The sequence below is a fragment of the Oryctolagus cuniculus genome, chromosome 7 (genome assembly GCF_051225735.1).
Source record: "Oryctolagus cuniculus isolate XC-2025 breed Fujian yellow rabbit chromosome 7, ASM5122573v1, whole genome shotgun sequence".
NCBI lineage: Eukaryota > Metazoa > Chordata > Mammalia > Lagomorpha > Leporidae > Oryctolagus > Oryctolagus cuniculus.
The window spans coordinates 116662029-116678429 of NC_142873.1; the positions used below are offsets into that span (position 1 = coordinate 116662029).

At 46.7% G+C, this 16401-nt stretch overlaps 1 protein-coding gene across 10 annotated transcripts in view; it reads left to right on the forward strand.

Moving 5' to 3' along the window:
• The window catches only part of DAB1 (DAB adaptor protein 1), a 917259-nt gene that overhangs the window by 804384 nt on the left and 96474 nt on the right, over positions 1-16401 (forward strand). The window contains exon 1 of one of the 10 annotated variants that reach the window (XM_089337353.1): positions 15960-16089. The exons of the other annotated variants lie outside the window; for them this stretch is intronic. The gene's annotated coding sequence lies outside the window, so the exon portion shown is untranslated. Of the gene's footprint in view, positions 1-15959; positions 16090-16401 lie in introns of those variants that run through there. 10 annotated transcript variants of the gene reach the window in all.

Consider the following 16401-nt stretch of genomic DNA (forward strand, 5'->3'; position numbering starts at 1 on the left):
GAGCCTTTGCTCTGTTCTTGAGTAGAATCTTCCCTCCATGCCACCAAAAACACTTGTGGGTACCTCCAAAAGTTTGTGGAAAAACAGAATGAAAAGATAAGTTGATTTTTGCATTAAAAGTTGTGAAGTCCAGACAGAGTTCGTTTCCATACCACACATTTCAGAACCCTTTGAAGACTCCTTGTACAGCTGCTCTGGTCTGGAATCTGCTGTGGATATCATACAAAGGATGATCTCATCTAAACCCCACATCCACAGTACATCATTAGTGCTTTTTTTCAAATGAGACTTGCCTGCAATCAGAAGAAGAGAGTGTGAAGCAACCCCACCTGTAAGATCCTGGGGCCTGATGCAGCTGCCCTGCTGTCTTGCCTTCCTGTCTGCCTTCTTCCCTCCCTACACTTCCCTGGGCTTTGCTCTTCCCCATCATCTTCCCTCCAGCGGACCCTTCTTTCCTTTTAACAGTGCATCTCATTTACTAGTTAATGTGAGTAGCCAGCTGTCAGCCCCCAGGGATTCATGTTAGCCAGTGCCTGAAGCACACTTAGAAGTAGTCCCATTTTGCCCTTTTTCTCTGGAAAGCCGTGACTGTGTGGGTTTCTGAGACCTGGTCATGATTGCAAGGACCTCAGCTCTGTTTGAGCCCTACCATACCGAGCACAGGGCTACTTCTTTGCCTGGTCATGGTCAGCTTTCTGGATAGGAGCTTCCTTGGTCCTGGCAGTGGACAGAAAGATATTGAGCTACAGTTTCCAGGAGGCCTTTCAAAATATGTGAATCTGCAGTGGGAAATCCATTTACACGATAACTGAACTAGTCAGGAGATGAAAACATTTCTTTGTTTCATTTAAAATAGGAGAAAAAGAATCCCCTGATCTTTGAATCTTCATGATATCCTATACTTTGTGTCACTGGTCTCTACTGGAAGCAAGAAAAGCTATGAAAAGAAAGGGGAATAAAAGCCTTCCCCATGAAAATAGTTGAAGAGGCACTAGCAATGAGAAAAATTCATATGCTGTAATTATAGATTTTTGTTTGTTTTAAATCCTGGCGCTCCAATCTGTGAGCTCAGTTTAATACTAGAATTATGCATGCAAGTGCAAATTTGGTATCATGTCAGTCAATTCCAAACACTATTTACAGAATGGGATCATTACAGTGCATTAATATAATGAAGGCAGCAATGTAGCCCATTTCAGAATAATATCCTTAAGACATCCCCACAGGGTGCTTGTTGGAGTCTTCTGAAGGGTTCAAGTTGATCTCAAACTATCATCTTATCATGTGAGCACTGGTACTGAAAGAATGGGGCTTGAGTTCTGTTAGCAGTGTGTATAGTGATTGTTTGTGATGACTCAGAGAAAGAGAGTCACAGTATGCGTCCTTGACAGCAGAGCCTCTGGTCCGCTACATCATTGTGTGTGTGTGTGTGTGTGTGTGTGTGTGTGTATGCTTCAGGCCCTGCAAAGGTCACTCTGTATTCACATTTTATTGATTCCTTGCCTGTTGCCTCACTAGTCCGGGAAGCTCATTGATGGCAGGGGTCCATGCTTGGTTCTCTCTGAGCTAGAACTCTAGAAGGATGCCTAGCACTTAGAAAATGCCATCTCATTGTCACCCATTATTCTCACTTTTTTTTTTTATTGATTTATTTTATTTCTTTGAAAGAGTTACAGAGAGAGGTAGAGACAGAGAGGTTTTCCATCTGCTGGTTCACTCCCCAGATGGCCTCAACAGCCGGAGCTGTGCCGATCTGAAGCCAGGAGCCAGGAGCTTCTTCTGGGTCTCCCACATGGGTGCAGGGGCCCAAGGACCTGGGCCATCTTCTACTGCTTTCCCAGGCCACAGCAGGGAGCTGGATCGGAAGAGGAGCAGCTGGGACTAGAACCAGCACCCGTATGGGATGCTGGCGTTTCAGGCCACAGGCTTTAACCTGCTGTGCCACAGCGCCGGCCCCTATTCTTGCTTTTGTACCCCCAGTGCCTAGTCCAGTGCTTAGTGTACAGTGTATGGCTAATCAGTGTGTAGATGGTGGCATGCTGAATATGAACAAACAGCATGGCTCTAATCCACAGCATGCATTACTTCTCTGAATCCAAAGCTTTCTTTTATTTCAGTTGTTCCACCAGAATCCAGGCCTCCCCTTTGTTGGAACTTAAGGCTGCCCGGAGATGATTGGACTTGGTTCAGATAGCTATTGGGAGAGACAAAGAAGTTTGCCCATCAGGGACTGACGTGGAGCCTCTGCGAATGTGCAAAGCTGAGAATTGATGCAGAAGTCATTATTAACTCACACATTTAACAGGATGTTTGCCTTTCAACAAAGGGTGACTAATTAATGTAACAGTTGATTATGTAGCTCCCTTAATTTGTTACTGGTTTTCAAATACCAAAGCAATTACATCACTAAAGGAGGATAGTTAGGCCGGCGCCACGGCTCACTAGGCTAATCCTCCGCCTTGCGGCGCCGGCACACCAGGTTCTAGTCCTGGTCGGGGCGCCGGATTCTGTCCCGGTTGCCCCTCTTCCAGGCCAGCTCTCTGCTGTGGCCTGGGAGTGCAGTGGAGGATGGCCCAAGTCCTTGGGCCCTGCACCCCATGGGAGACCAGGAGAAGTACCTGGCTCCTGCCATTGGATCAGCGCGGTGCGCCGGCCGCAGCGCGCCGGCCGCGGTGGCCATTGGAGGGTGAACCAACGGCAAAGGAAGACCTTTCTCTCTGTCTCTCTCTCTCTCTCTCACTGTCCACTCTGCCTGTCAAAAAAACAAATAAATAAATAAAAAGGAGGATAGTTGCTGGGAAGTCAGTCTACAAAAGAGATTGAAAAAAGGTTGGATCTGTTGGTTCTAAGTCTTGTTTCAGGGTAGCCTTGTATTTGGATCTGACTTGGCAGCAATTAGCATATCTCCAATAGAAGCCAAACCCAGTAGTGTGGTGAGGTTAACAAGGATAGTATCTCCTCCCATGGTGAATAGGTATGAAGAGCTATGTGGCCAAACTCTTTGGGTTCAAATCCTGACTCTGTTGATGACCCAGAGTGTTATAGTTCCCACCTATAGACATGGTGCCATGAATAGTGTCTGTCTCATGGGAAGGGTGGAAGGATTAAACATCTGAGAAGGCTGACAGACAACTACTCCTGTTACCCACGATGGACCTTCTGCGTCTCTCCCAGCCTCGTGTCCTCACATCCTCTAACATGGATTTTATTCCCTGAACACCTGCGGCTGCTGAAGACCTCATGCCTCCTTGGGCTGCTTGCTGCATCTCTGCGCTTCATCCCCTTCCCACCGCCACCCCTGCCCAGCTTGGCAAGCTCCCATTCATCTTGCAGTCTCAGCCTGACTAATCCGCCCTTGCCTCTGCCTTGCAGAATTGGATATTCCTTCCCCGGCATCACTTTATCCCTTGAATATATTATGTTTCAGTGATTTTAGGCTATTTTTTCTCACGTTTTAACATTTCTGCCATCAGGATTTGCCTTATAGTCTGTAATATTTTAGATTCAGTGCAGTACTGGATGTCCATTAAAGCTCATTCCACATCAAGTATCATTATTTGTGTGTCTTATAACCTGAGGACAGAGACTGTCTATTTCCTTTCCATTCCCCAAGGCCTGACAAGCACTCATTCAGTGCTGCCAAACAAGTAAGAGACTATGTGAACAAACAATGTAACCAGACTGTGATGGTTTTGGGTAGCACATCTCTTTGGAGTTAGGCTAACATCTGAAAAATAGTATCTAGTAGAACATTAATCCTTAAGTTGTAATCTTCCATTTTTCTTCTCTCATCTTTAAACAAGGAATAAGCCATAATTTATGCATGATAAATCAGACTTTTATGAGTGCAATTTGATTTTTTTTCCACTGTGGCTTATAAAGTGCTTTCCTAGGATGTTAGAGGTCAAAGGGACAATGGAGTCAGTGCAGCAACTTGCTCCCTGCACCCTCCACACAGAGTCACCCTGCGATGGTAGCAGGGGAGGGAGGCGGGCAACAGGTCTGTGAACTATTTTCATATAGTCTTGAGTTCAAATTCCACTTAAACCCTTAGGAGTCATGTGACCTTGGACAAGAAACTGAATTGCTCTCACTCTCAGCTTCCTCATTTGTAAAATGTGCATTATGATATTATCTTGCCAAGTTGTTATCAGGACTGGAAACCATATAGATAAAGATAGCCACACTGGTATTAAGTATAGACACTAAATAAACATGAGTTATTATTTCAAATAGCATTAGGGAAGCTATATTTATCTTTAGTAAAGTTATAAAGAATAATCAAAACAGGAATTCTTTTTCTACTTTAGGTTACAGTGTAAGTCACACTTGATAACTTAAGTAAATAAACAAAGCAATTGTTAGTAAGCTGGATCTTTGATAAATAAACAAACTTAGACAATGCTGTGCTATAACTTAAAGTAATTTGGGTAATGTTTATCAAAACTTGAGGTACACAGAACCATTAATGCTGGCTTGGCCTTTAGGGGTTCTATAAGCTCCAAACATGGAAGAGATATTTGCTACCTGCCCCATAGCCTTGAGTCTTGCATATATCTACATCCTGCAGTTAGGAGCCATATGGCTCTATCTGACTATAAGCTGAAGTGGCATGTGCCACTTCCAGGTCAAAGCACATAAGCATCAAGTACAACCCTCCAGCTCCATCCTCTCTTGGATGGACAACTATAAGGCCATGAGTTGTAGAAGCATCCATCAGCCTGGGGTAGATATATGTGACTCTGTCTCAGAGCCCCTGCCACGAAGCGGGGACATGGTGCTTGAATGAAAGAAAAACCTTTGTTGTAACAAGTCATTGACGTTTCATGGTTAACCTAGCCTTCACATAATAAGCCATAGATCTTCAAAGGTACTGTACATCAGCCAGTGTTTCTAAATTTTCACTTCAACAATTGAGAAATAATTCTTACCCATTCATTCTTCAATCTTTTTATTAATGTATCCATCCAGGCATGCATCTGCCTATACAGTCAACAAACATTTTTCTAATACCTGCTTATTGCCAGATACTTGTCTGGTGTTGCAGATATAATAATTAAAGGGGCCATCACCTCTGCTCTCTTGGGGCAAGGACCTAGCTGGAGAAACAGAAAAAAGCCACATTAGCTGTGCTAGGTATGGGGGTGTTATAGGAGCCCAGAGATGAGGTCACTGATCCAGGCTTGGGGGAGAAGGGGGAAGGAGGAAGGGCGTTGAACTGAGTCTTGGTAGATGAATAGGAGTCATATTTATTCAACACATGGTTATTGATCAGCTACTACGTGCCAGGTAACTGTGTGCCAGGTATATTCTAGGCACTGTAGATAGTGAGCAAAGCACCTAAGACAGACGTAAGGACTCAAATAAGTGAACAAATTAATGTCAGAGCATAACAAGTTCTATGAAACCCACACAAAAGAGTGATCTGATAGTGATTAAGCAAGAGGAGTGGCTGCAGCTTGAGTGGCCAGGGAAGGTGCCTGCAAGGAGCTGACCTATGAGCTGACCTACCAGGGCCCGGTGGGTTCGAGATGCCAAAGAGACCTTGTAGGAAATGAAATCTCAGGGTGGCAGGGGGTATGGAGCAGAAACAGCCAGACTTTGTGTTTGTATCAGATGTTTCAGGAAGAATAAGTTTTCCTTCTGCTGGGCTTAATTTTTCTCCAGATTCCTTTGCTTGCAATGGGCAGTTTAAATATATCTCTAGAGGTGGAGGTATCTATTACTGAATGCATGTATTTTTCTTCTGACCTTTCAGAAAGCAGTGCTCTGAAAGGAGCCAGGAAAGGTAAGCTGTGAGATTTTAAAGAAAGAGGTTGCAAACATGGAATAGTGTGCTTTATGGACTCCAGAGTGAGAAAGGCCTGAGTGTAACCCCCAGCTCCCTTGCTTTTCAAGTTGGCTGGTCGTGATTTGGGCAAACAACCTGCCTTCTCTGCTCCAGTTCCTTCCATCAGTTAACTGAGATACTCATAGCACCTACACCACAGGCTGGTTATAAGGTTCAGATGAGATAATGCTCCCAAGTTCTTAGCATGGTGACTGGCCAGAAGAAAAATGTATAATCAGCTATTATTGGTGGGATTCCTATCGTTTCCATCTTTTATCTTTTTATTTTGATAGGGTATGTTATTTGTTCCTATATTATAATGACTTTTTGAAGGGCTTTGTTTTCACTTATTTAACAAAGTAGATATAATCCCTAATATATAAAGTCCCAAATTCTCATGCTGGCATTCAAGGTCCCCTTCTATTTGTTTTTAACCGCATGGTTCTCTCTAATTTCCCACTGGTGTCAACCCTACTCACTTCCTTTACCCCAGAGCTGCCTTCTCATACCTGGCCTCATGCTTTTATTCAAGCTGGTTCCCACCCATCATAGACTATCCTGCTTCCAGACTATAATAAAATAGATTGCATTCCTACTCTGTGCCAGCCGCCAAGATGAGTACTTTACATATACAAGAAGTCTACAAACGGTTCATGGAAAATGGGTATAATGAAAACAACAAGGCCTGATGTCAAAATTTCTTTGCACCAAAATGTTTCCATTTTCCATGAGCTTTTGAGTGTACTCTCCTGTGATCCCAATAATCCTCACCTCCAGCAAGCAATTCAGACTCAGAAAGGTAAAAATCCCTGCCAAACCCAGGCACCTGGGAAGTAGTGGGAAAGAATCGGTGGTCTCTGCAGATCCTCCCAATCCTACAAGACCGGAGTCAGAATAACTTCTTCCATGTCTGTGACCCAGGCAGAGGGCTTCAGTTCATGTTACCCAGTGCAGAAGGGAACCAGGAGCAGATGACCCAACCCCAGAGCACTCTGAGACCCACACAGAGGCTCTTGCCTGAGCCCCATCCCTTGTGAGGGGATGGCATGGAATTGCTGACTTGATGTCATTTCCTGCCCAGTGTACTTGCCTTGATGAAATCTCCAAAGTAAACTTAGAGCAAAGGAATAAGAGTTTTCTCATAGCCAACCGAGTTTACCCAGCCTAAAGGAAGAGTCTCAGTAGATGGGGAGGCCATAGGTCAGTTGTGAAAACCTGTCACCAGAGAAGGCCTGCCTGCCTGCCTTCCTCTTTCTTTCTCTCTCTTTCTTTCTTTCTTTCTTTCTTTTGACAGGCAGAGTGGACAGTGAGAGAGAGAGAGACAGAGAGAAAGGTCTTCCTTTGCCATTGGTTTACCCTCCAATGGCCGCCGCGGCCAGCGCGCTGCGGCCGGCGCACCGCGCTGATCCGATGGCAGGAGCCAGGAGCCAGGTGCTTTTCCTGGTCTCCCATGGGGTGCAGGGCCCAAGCACCTGGGCCATCCTCCACTGCACTCCCTGGCCACAGCAGAGAGCTGGCCTGGAAGAGGGCCAACCGGGACAGAATCCGGCGCCCCGACCGGGACTAGAACCTGGTGTGCCGGCGCCGCTAGGCGGAGGATTAGCCTAGTGAGCCGCGGCGCCGGCCTCTTTCTTTCTTTCTTTCTTTCTTTTTTTCCTCCCTCCCTCCCTCCCTCCCTCCCTTCCTTCCTTCCTTCCTTCCTTCCTTTCTTAGATTTATTTATCTATTTATTTGAGAGGTATAGTTACAGACAGAGACATGGAGAAACAGAAAATCTTTCATCCACTGGTTACTCCCCAAATGCCTACAATGGTCAGAGCTGGTCTGATCCAAGGCCAGGAGCCAGGAGCTTCTTCCTGGTCTCCCACATTGGTACAGGGGCCCAAGGACTTGGGCCATTTTCCACTGTTTTCCCAGTCCATAGCAGAGAGCTGGATCAGAAGAGGAGCAGTCAGAACACTAACTGGCACCCATATAGGATGCTGGCGCCACAGGCAAAGGCTTAGCACAGCAGTGGCCCCTGGAGAAGGGTTTTTAATAGGAAGTCACCAGTAGGTCAAAAGTGAAGAAAACCAAGGTAGTTGGGGATACAGAGCAAGCACAAAAATTCAGGGCAGGAGATTGCAGTATAAGGCTGTAGACTCTCCATGCCAGAGGACGGAACCTCCTTTTTTGTGGTACAGAAATAAGTTGTGCACAGACACTTCAGCCATCAGTTAGGTCTCAGAAACCAAATCCACAGACTCCCACCTGCTGACTGCCACCTAGCCTGGCCTCTGGGGAAGCTGCATGCCACAATCCTGATGTGACCCGGGAACAAGAGACAGGATGGGTGTGTAGCAGTAGTGAGAATCTTCAAACAGGGTGATCCAGGAAGTCTCCCCACAAGAGATGCTCTCTGATAACAGTTTATAGTATGAAATGTAAAAAATGATCACAGTGCAGGCCTTCTCATGCTAAGGAAGTGAATGGTAGTGGTAATTTAGGGGAGGGATCAGCCGATTAATGCCTCCAGCATTTCCCCCCTCTCCTCCTACTGCAACCATTCTGAACTCAGTCCTCTGACCTCTGTACATGTCCAAGTAGAAGATGCTTTTAGGGACCAGATCTCCATGTGTCCATGGAATATCAAAAAAGAAGTTGTTATATTGCTGCCAGAATTACTCAGACTTATGAAGAAGGGAGACTGCTACAAGGGTCTGCAAGCTGAGGTTGGCCCCATTCCTGCCTTGGAAATTGAGGAGACGTGGACAGCTATAGTGGCTCTGTTGTGTGCCTGGCCGGTGGTAGCGACTCAATAAATATTATTGGAGGGATGAAAAAAAAATAATGAGAAAGTGAAAGAAACTACACTGTGTTAAATGGGGCAAAAAGGAAAAATAATAGTTTTAAAGATGTCACGCCATGATTCTTACGCACTTGAGCTCATCTGACATGCTGGGCTCTCTTCTTGGTACCTACAGACTCATCTTATTTAACTCAGAACCTGATGATGTGAAGTTTATTGTCCCCATTTTACAGATCTGGAAACTGAGGGATTTTGAAATGAAAGTAGTACCCACAGTTATACTGGTTATATGCAGACTGGGACTCACTCAGCATCATCATATATCCAAAGCTTATAATAAGATCCCAGTAATGTATTTTAAATGCACTATCAATTAGATTCCTCCCAGTTGCCTTACAAGGAAAATGTGTTATTTTTCCTGTTGTTGTAGATGAAGAAACTGAGCTTTCTAAGTCCTAGGTCCTACTCCAGTGAGGCCTGGAACACAGGCATTGGCATTGGAATTATTGTGTGATGTGGTGCTATGTGTTGTATCTGAAGCTGGGAGGGGTGCGAGCTGACAGTCTAATACCCTCTGGCCAGGCAAACATCTCTCTCCACTCTGCAAGGCACCTGGACACTCTACCTTGGCACATCCCTGTGAAGTGAAGAGGGGGACGAGGGGCGAGCCACCCACCTCTGCCCAAACCTCTAGCTGAGCCCAAGTCCCGCTGGTTCTCCTGACCTGTCTCAGAACACAGAACCTACTCTGGTTATGACTGCTCTGTACTGACAAGGCTGCTATCTGAACCCAGGTCTGCCTGGATCTTTTTATTAACTTATCAGACCTTTCACCTGTTCTTCCTTCTCTTCTGAGAATGATATCAGTAAATCCCCCTGTTCATTGCTTTTTTGAATAAGAAATGAAGTATGTTTTGTGGCTGGAAGAATTTTTTTACATTTCTTTGAAGATGGTAAACTAAGTAGTGTAGGTTCCAAATGTTTCTCTTTGTCACAGAACACAGGTACTTCAGGCTTACCCCAGCTCTAGATGCATCACAGGCGGCTCCCATGGGTTTGCCATCACTGTGTCAATGTACCTAGCACTCCACACTGCTGTTGCCCATGCATCCCCCAACTAGACTGTGAACTCACAAGGAGCAGGGGCCATATCTATTTCAGCACAGGGTCCAGTGGACAGTGCTTGAAAACCTAGAAGGTATCCTCTCAACACTGATATTGATTGAACAAGTGGGTCTGTACAACAGTGAGAGCTAATATTGCACTAGTGGGGAGATGGCCATGGTCCCCCAGTAGGTGCACCTCCTTATTCTGGGCCAGGACACAGACTCAGTCCAGTTACATTTTTGCATCTACTTCCATAATCCAAAGGGAAAGGAAATGCAAACAAAGTGTCAGTGATACATGTAATATAATCATACTTCCCTGGGTTTAAATCCTAACTCTTGCACTTCCTAATTGGATGATGTTAGGATGGTTACAGAGTCCTCTCAACTGTACAGGGCTTCCCATGGTAGAGAAAGGTACATATTCAAACATTCAAAAGAGAACAAAAACCTAACACATAGGTAATGCTTAGTTAATGTCAGGAACTGGGCAATTGAAGTACTGTAAACTGTCTCATCATCACAACTCCATGGTATAGGTAGTAAGTATCATTATACCCATTTTACAGGCAAGCAAACAGAGGTACGGGGGAATACATATTTACTGCAGGTCACACAGCTGCTAAGTGGCAGAGCCAGGATTTGAACCCATACAGGCTGGTTCCAGAGCCCATGTCCTTAACCTCTGTACTTTCTCCTTCTTCCAAGATGATTCAGAAAGAATACGGACATAGGAATCAGAAGATCCAGCTCTGGGGTGCTGATTTCTGATCTGCTGACTGTACATGTGGCTTTGGGCAGATTACTTAGCCTCTTGGAACTAAATAAAATCCTCATTTTATCATGGGAATAATAAAATGAGATAATGAATGAGTCCATAAATTAGATAGAGCTTTTGAAAGCTGTAAAACACTTTCACATTTAGCTCCAAAGTGGTTGTTAACTTTTGCCCATTGAGCTGCTTGTCTCATACGCTGTGAGCCTGCAGAAGTGAGAAGCAATAGGAGGTTTGTTCTTTATCAAAACAAACGAGAAGGGTTGGATGGATGCACAGATGGATGGACAGACAGATGGATTGAAAAGAATGTTGTCAGCATTTCAGAAGACATGCTTCAATTAGAGGACATTTAGCAAAATACGTAAGGAACAGTATATTGTCATCTTGTTGAACTAGGGAATTAGACAGTTGGTGTGGGAGTGGGGTCCAATCCCAGGACTGCCATTTGCTGGTTGTTTGAACTTAGGCCTGCAGCGTCACCCCTCTGAGCCCCAGTGTTCTTTGCCAGGTCAGTGATACGTTGCCTTCCAGTGAGAACAAATGTGATCCTGTAAGAAAAGCTTCAGGCATGGAGGAGGGGCTCCCATCCCCCACTGGCTGAGGGCCTTGATGTCTCCTGTTGTATCCAAATGATAGGAAATCGCTAGATGCCTGCTTTCAGGAATTAATTTTCTGAGGAGAGGGCATTCAGAACCAACAGCCTGTGTTTTCTTCCCTGTGACTACCTACTTGCAGGTGCAACTGGTGAGAGAAACATTCCCTTCAGCAGGGCCTTTGTTCTGCTGCAATTAAAGGCGCCGAGCTAATCCTTCTGCATCCCGATGCTCTCAGAGCCGGCTGTATTTTTAGCTCATCTCTTTTATATGCCTCGCACTGAAGACATCTTATTATTCATCTCAAAACTTGACAACTCCTATCACTTTGTCCCCCATTCCATTCTGATACACAAAGGAAGACTGAGTTGTAGCAGTCTCAAGCCAAGTTTTGTTTCTGCTCAGCTGTTCCTAGAGCTGCAAAGGTTTCTTCTGGCTGTAAGCCCTTAAGGTAGACCCATCCGAGTGTCTGCTGTGTCCCCAGGACTCATTCAGGTTCTCATCCACCTGGTATTGTAGGAGATGCAGTTATGTGGCATGTGTAGGTATGTTCAAGGGTGCCCCAAACGCTCCTGTGTACAGACCAGCGTCACAGAGCATTTCTGTGGCAAGACTGAAAAGCATGTAGGCACCATAGAGCCGACATCTGCCTTTTGAACACTAAGGCATTTAGTTAACATTGAATTAGCATTGACTGTGGACCAGGATATGTACTGGGTGAAGGAATATCCATACTGTTCCTTTCACATAGGATACACCTTGAAAAACTTTGAAATAACAATATAACATTGATTAAGCACTGGCTGTGCTAAGCATGGGGCAGGTGTTCATGTAATTCTCTCAGCAGCCCTGTGAGGCTGACAGTTATCCCCATTCTACAGGTGAGAAGGCAAAGTCATAGGAAGCCCACGTGTTCACGGCTTGTGCATGCAGAGGCCCAGACTTTAACTTCAGGCTCAAGAGCCTGTGCTCCCTGGGGTTTACTGTCCCCGTCCTCTAGCTAGGCTGCCTCAACAAAAAGGCTCATAGTACATGAGGTGGCACAGAAGGCCCCTGGGCTCAGGCCCTGGGTCTCGAGCTAGTGCTGATTGTTGTAGCCTGGGAAGAGAAACACTGATTTAGGTGGTGAAACAGGTTTCATTCAGTAATTACTGGCAGTAAGGAAAGGAGATAACGCCAATCTCATTTGTGCAGAGGTGACTGGGCCTTTTAAAGTGATGTGTGAGGGGGGAGGGAAAATGGGGTAAGGTGGGCTTGCATAGAGTCAGAGGTAAAAAACTACAAAGCAAGGAAGGGGAGGGAATTGGTCCATGCGAAACCATCTGGGTTTGCTGTCAGTGCTCATGGAACTCAGGCTTTGCCTCCCTCAGAGGCTGGGAGACAGAGGCCCTGTCTCCTGTGTTGGCCAACAGCAGCAGTAAATTCTTAGGGTTGCCTTGAGTGTTCTCAGGCAGGTGCTATAAGGGGGACCTAGGATCATCCTAGGGATGTGGCCTCACTACCGCAGTCTCAGTCCCTGTCCCCACTGCTAGTCAGACAAACGACAAGGTTTTGGGGTGAAGGAAAGAGAGCATTTAATCTGTTGACAGATGCGAGATTGGAAGACTTGCAGGTCTCAAGGACTACCACCATGCTGTATGAGGGTGTTTGGGGGCTTATAAATGGACTACAAGGAAGGGGGTGCTGGCACGGTGAAATCACGGAAGACATGCTGGTTTCTGGTGTCAGCTGTCGCACTTGTCACTAGATGGATGACCATGCGTTCTTTCTGTTGAGTCATGGCAGTCCTTGAGGTCCGCAGCTGGTGAGATGAGAGCTAGCCTGACCGGGGTGCCCTGCTATGGAAAAGAAGTTGAGATAAGGAACAAGGCGGTTTGTGCTTGAAGACACGGGTAAGCAGGAAGCCAGCAGTCCCACCCCAATGCATCCATTTCCTGGCTTTACATTGAAGTAATAAAATTGCCTGCTCATGTTGTTTTGTAGTTGGTTACAGCTTCATCTTAGAAACTAGGTTACTGGGCACTGCAGTCTTGACAGGCCAAAGTTGAGGGTTTGTGGAGAAGAGGGCTTGGGGACGCCTGAGCAGCATTCCGTCCACGTTGGTCATGCATCCAACTTCCTGTTGCTGGTGTCGGAAATCCTGGAAGCAGCTCTACCAAATAAACAGGCACTGAGCTTTTACACAGTCGTGACTGGAGGTCCAGACAGGTTAAAGATCAGCGGAGAGCTAAGAGGTCATTGCAAGTGGGAGGCAGAGGGGAGGCTCAGGAGGGGCACTCTGGGCGCAGCTAACCTGGTGGGAAAGAAACCCTCTTCAGGATGCCAGGTGCCAACCCTTCCTGGGCTCATCCCTGAAACTCAATGGAATCCTCAAAATGAGTCATGCGGGCCTCCCCATTTCTGTCTTGGCATCTCTCTCCTTTAGCTTGAAATAGGTCGTGGCTCTGGAAAATGGGTACAGAAGGGCCACATGGATGACCTCACATCGATACTCTCTCCACATCCCACCCCAGAACCCTCCAGAATCCCCCCAGCCCTGGCATTGGCATTGGCACCTGCTATTGCTACACCTTGGACTGTCTTCTCCTTTGGTAACTCCTTTTTTGGCGAATTTGTGAATCAGCCTGGATGCCTCCTCTATGTGTGCACTCATCCCGCTCTCTGCTTCTCTGTCTCTCCCGGAACATTCCATAAGCTGCTACAGCTGTCCATGTACCTGTGCTCTTAGAGGGCAGAGGCTGCCTCTGCGTGTTTTTCCATGCCTTTTGTCTCCATGACATCCTATCAAGGACAACGAATGAAATAACCACACTGGGAGCTCTGTGCCCAGGGTTCTTTCTGGCCCTCCCTGGTGCTTGTCAGCCACTTACACTTGTCCAGCACCTGGGCTTCCCTGCAATCGTCATGCCATCTCACACATGGGGATGCTGAGACAGGGTGCAGGGCTGCAGCTTCCCTGAGGTCATATGGTGGAGTAGAATGTTGCAGAGCCAAGGAATGATCCAGACCTGTCCAGCACTGGTGCCAGAGCCCACTCATAGGCGATAAAATGCCTTACAAAAGATGAGGACAGAAAATATAATCAGTTGCCTTCAAAAACTCCCGTTGCCACTAATTAAACAAAAGGCCACCACCACCACTATTCAGGTGTTTTCATAACACAGAACCCCTGTCACCCGCTGCCGGAGAACTTTGACTTTCTGTGGGTCACCAATTATGATGTGAGGATGAGGGGTTAGGCAGTGAGAGACGGCAAGGTTCATCTTCAGGTCACAAATTATTGTGCCTGAAAGTCCCCAGAGCAGGGAGCCTGCTGCTTCTACAGCCCTGGGCAAAACAATGGTTGGCCAAGTCCAGCTGCAGCCTAGCAAGGGCCCTCAGACCTTCCCCTCTAGCAAAGAAAGCCAAGTTCATTTGCATCCGTCTGTTCACCTGTGAAGCACCCGCCCTTAAGCCCCAGCCAAGCATCCCCTTGGCACATGATGTTATTGGAGGAGTTGGAAGTAGCTCCCGTCCCAGTGGGCCCCCAGCTGGGAGGGTCGCTCAGCTCCCTGGAGGAGGCTTTCACTGAAAGACTGCATTTGCTGAAGGCTGACCTGCAGAGCAGATTAGCAGCAGGACCACAAGAAAGGAACTGAAGATTTCAACCAGCCCAGGTTTCTAACCTGGCCTTCCAAATCCTGCATCCCTGGCCCCTTCCTGCCTTGTCACTCTGCCTGGCATTTCATGGTCTAATCGCCCCAGGCTGATTGCAGGTGTCTGTGTCACAGGCTGTCTTACAGCTCCCTGACTCTTTGCTCTCACTCCAGATGGAACATCATGCCCCTCACTACCCCCACCCCATGCTCACTCATTTGTACCTACTCCATTCCTGTTGATCCACTCACATCAGGCCTCCACTCCTACCCTGTTCTTACCTTTATTATCACATGAGTTCAGTATTCACTCTTCATCACTCAACACAGCATTACTGATCTTCCCTCCAAGGTCAGACCCTGTGTTATGTACTGGTGAGTCAGGAGCTGACCGGTGGAGCTGGTGATGTGGCGTAACAGGTAAAGCCATCAGCTGCAATGCTGGTATCCTATATGGGTGCCATTTCCTTTCCTGGCTGCTCTACTTCCGATTTAGCTCCCTGCTAATATTGTAGAAAAAGCATTAGAAGATGGCCCAAGTGTTTGGGCCCCTGCCACCCATATGAGAGACCTGGAAGAAGTTCCTGGCTCCTGGCTTCAGCCTGCCCAGCCCTGGCCATTGCAGCCATCTAGGGAGTGAACCAGCAGATGGAAGATAGTTCTCTCTCTCTCTCTCTCTCTCTCTCTCTCTGCCTCCCTCTCTCCCTTCCTCCCTCACTCCCTTTTTCTTTCTCTGTAACTTTCATTTTCAAATAAATAAATTTAAAAAAAAAAAGAAGCTGACCTGTAACCGTTTTCTAGGTCTTCAGTCTGACGGAGGATACAAATATTAGCCAGGTAATCTTGAAAAGTGAAAGGAGAATCACAGACTGTAGTAGGCATTAGGAAGAAAAGGAATGGATTTCTTTGAACATATTGACAGAGGCCCCTGATTTCCCTGTGTCTGCTGGAGAAAGTGAAGCGCTCAAGAGCAAGGGTCTTCACAGCTCTGTGTCTCACCAGCGTCCAGCACAGAGCCTGCTCAGGAGTCTCTTGGTCAAGGCAGACGTCCAGTTACAGAATTGAGTCATGGGGTAAATCAGAGCTGGACCAGCAGCTTTAGTGGTGTTGGATGCTGAACGCACTGGGTGACGTAGCCAAGACTCCTTCTGGTGCAGCAGTCTCTGAGTCTGGCCTGGAGATGAAGTGTTTGCCAGGGAGGAGGGACAAGGAGGCAGACAGCTGGGCAGAGCCTAATGATCACGGCCCTAGGGCTGTGCAGTAAATGGGTACCTGCTTCAGTGAAGTGGGCATGGAGTTCGGCCTCACACTGCTTTCAGTCCCAGATCTGAACCTGGTCATCGATCGGCAATTGATTTGGTGAGTTGCTCAACCCCTCTGAGCCTGGGCTTTCTCATCTCCGACAGGAAAATGGTAGATCTGGAAATAAGAGGTTATTAACTCTTGTCAATTTTATGCTGTCAGATCCTCGGGTAGGCTCAAGGAGAGGGCTACAGGATGGTGTTTGTTGCACTTGCAAAGAAGGGGGCAACTTGGCGCTCATTTCTTTTATGGACAGTTCATTCTTCCAAGGCAACAGCCTAACAAATCATGGAGCCAATTAGTGTAAGAGAAACAATTGATCCTTGTCCTCGGAGAGCTCGGCCCACCCCTCCGTGGTTTGCTGGTGTA